Raw genomic sequence first — 3177 nt, 5'->3', positions numbered from 1 at the left:
GACGAATAAATCTATATACTTGTTTATGCTCAAATGCCCATTTTTCATCACTTTTGAATTCAGGTTTTTTAGAAGCAAATACAGGCAAATGCAAACTTTTAACAAACAAAAGATTCTTCATCTTGCTTTTCGACAAATGATAATTTGTGCCATTCAAATTTATCATTCTACTTGTGCTAATATCCATAGCTATACTAAATCAATTAATCTGTATTTGATACAACTGCATTGGGTAGAAATCAAGTTTATCCACAAACTATTTCTCTCCCAAATTACCAAACTTATAGATATTCGGCTAGCACAATTCCAAACAAGATATCAACTAAAAACAATCATAAGCCAAGCAAAGAGAAACACACGATATTTAATGTGGAAAACCCCTTCAATGTGAAGGGTAAAAACCACGGGGACAAGGAGACCCAGCCAAAATCTCCATTAATAACTTAAGGTAACAATTACAACAACTCAAACGCCACAATATGCTCACAAACTTAGAACAAATACAAATTCTCAAACATATACAAGAATACTATAAGCTGTGAAAAGAACAATAAGAAAAATCACAAACGTGGCTATTGTTCAAACCACAAAATGGAGACTTCCAATGCTCCATTCAGATCTCCACCGTTCAGATCGTAGGTCCATGAGTTCCGAACAAGCCCACAAAGTTTCAGCCAAATCGAACCACAAATCACCCTTGATCAAAGTGTTTGATGAAGATTTTCGCGAGCTGTTTTCTTTTCCTGACCAGCTACGAGTTGTTTTTGTTTGACCTCAAATAACTGACGATTCAGAACTCCGATCAAAGATCCAACCGTTCAGAATGAGGAACAATGAGTCCCCCACCTTCTGTCCAAGTTTCAGCTCAATCGGAAAGTTCCGACCATTTGGTGAATGATGAGCACTAAAAAATCTGCAACATAGTTTTTCTGATTTCTCTCTTTTTTTTTACTCTCCGTTTTCAATACACTACATAGATCATATATAACTCTAATTTTGAAGATAAAAACAATGGGCCAAAGGAATATGAGCTAATATATGGGTCAATGTCACATAATGGGCTGTACCCAACATCTCTTGACACGAAGCTTCCCCTACAACACAAGCCACTGAGTTTTGACGCCTCTCACTGATCCAAAACAGAGATCTAAAGATCAATGCAACTGATGAAAAAATGGAAACGATGTCACTAAGAAGACTAGCATTTCGTAGTATGACGGTGGGTTGGGAGGGAAGATGGAACCCAAAAGGTGTCATTAAGAGTGAATGATTAACGTTTCTATCGGCAATAATTGTTGTAACTAGTTGAGAACCGCTAATTTTTGAGATAGGGAATAGATCGTTGACGCTGCTTGATCTGAATACCCGAGGCAATGAGTGGACTTCAACGGTAAAGAAATTTGTTAACAATGGATAAGTTGGACAAATCATTGAAGATTTGTTGTTGGGTTTCGAATTACTGCAACATGATGAAATCCTCGGTAGAAAACACAATTATAATGGTACACATTTCTTACACCATTGGTTAGAGAGAGAAAGAGAGGAGAGGAGCGGAGAGATGGGCAGAACCGGAGGTGAGTGGGAAGATGGATGGAAATAGAGATGACCGGGCAAAAAGTCATTGTAAAAGGCGATATTGCCAAAAAAAAATTATCTTATATATCTTATATATATATATATTAAAGTGAAAAGGGTGCTTTCCCCTTTTACATGAAATGAACATAACAGACAAGTGTCAATGCTCTATCTCCCACTCTCCTTCTGAAATATTTGCATGAGAGCCAAGTGTCAATACCATTTCTCTCTTCTGATCATTTTCTTCTTCAACCTGTCTTTCCACTCTCGCTATTCATTTTCCTATTATTGTTGTCAATCTTCCTCCTCTCTCTGTCTCTTTTCCTCTCTCTTTTCCATCTCTCTTTTTCTCAAAGTAGTTGGCTTCCTGGTTGCATCTTCCTCCTCTTTCCATCTCTCTCTTTCAATCTCTCTCTCTCTGTCTTTGTTCCTTCCTGACTGAAGGATGCAGTGTTTCATCTTTCAGGCTTCGTTGGATGGTTCGGAGTCGCCGCTTAATTGGAGGGGGTGAAAATGGTTGCAAAGTAGTTAGCTTCCTAGTTGCAACAAGGCAAGTGGGTTGCCTTCTTGTGGTTTTCCTATGCCTTCTTTTTCTTTGTTCTTTTTGAGTTTTATTATCTTTTTATTTTTTTTATTTTAGGTGTATTGTTTTTGTCCCATAAGTTTCTGTGTTGGATTGTGTTGTGGTGGTGGTTTCCAACATTGGTGGTGTAGTTTCCTTTCCTTTCCTTTCTTTTGGGGCCTAAAGTGGTGTGAGTGTGTTGTGTGGGTAGTGCTACATTATTCCCCTTTATCGTTTTTTCTTTTCTTTTTTTTGGCCAGAGTGGTGGTGATGGAAGGTAGGGGTGGTGGTTGACAGGCAAAGATGAAGGTGGTGGTTTCTAGGTCGGCGGTGCTATGTTTTTTCCCTTTTTCCTCCACATCAATGGTGCTCGAGATGCTTCTTCCTATTCAAGATGCTTCCCGATGGAGATGCTTGATCACCTCTCTCGAGGAGATGCTTACTGAGCAAGCCACTCTCCTCTCTTAATTCTCTCTTCTCCGATTCCTCTCTCTCTGTATCTCTCCCTACTCGGTTGCTCAGTGATATTGCAGTTGCAGAGTTCGTGGTTCCAAGAAGAAGCTCTGGAGACTTCTTTACAGCGGAAGCGGTTCAACACAAGGTCAATCAAGTTTTACATAATGTAAAAAAGCAATCATTTTTTAAGATTTAATTCCAATCCTTTGTTTTTTGTTCTTTTTCTTTTTTGGTGGGAACATCGTTGGTAAGTGGGGAATCAACAACGGCGGATTTCATCATATGATATAAAATCTCTGATAAGGGGAGAATCAACAACAACGGATATTATTCTTGCAATGGCACTTGGCATTTTTATTACTTTTCAGATAATAAAATCTCTTTGAATACACCTATTGGAAAAAGTGATTTGACTAAAAAGGTGTTTTGATTTTATAATTTGTCATTTTCTTTTTTAATATTTTTTGAAAAGAGAGCGGTAGAAACATAAAGACTAATATTATCAATTTTTTATATAAATAAAAAATATAAATAATAACGCTGTGCAAAAGATTTAAGAGTAGTACACTTCAAAGTTTTGCCAA

At 37.5% G+C, this 3177-nt stretch overlaps 1 long non-coding RNA gene across 1 annotated transcript; it reads left to right on the top strand.

The window, feature by feature from the left end:
* The first annotated feature begins 1862 nt into the window (after positions 1–1862).
* On the top strand, positions 1863–2816 carry LOC148878531 (uncharacterized). Its single transcript, XR_016105181.1, has 2 exons — positions 1863–2125; positions 2398–2816. It is a non-coding gene; the product is annotated as an uncharacterized LOC148878531 (long non-coding RNA).
* The last annotated feature ends 361 nt before the right edge of the window (positions 2817–3177 follow it).

This window comes from Nelumbo lutea, chromosome 1, assembly GCF_056320005.1.
Source record: "Nelumbo lutea isolate HS-2025 chromosome 1, American lotus-T2T, whole genome shotgun sequence".
Taxonomy (NCBI): domain Eukaryota; kingdom Viridiplantae; phylum Streptophyta; class Magnoliopsida; order Proteales; family Nelumbonaceae; genus Nelumbo; species Nelumbo lutea.
Note: the sequence above shows the minus strand (reverse complement) of the source record. Positions and strands in the feature narration are given on the sequence as shown.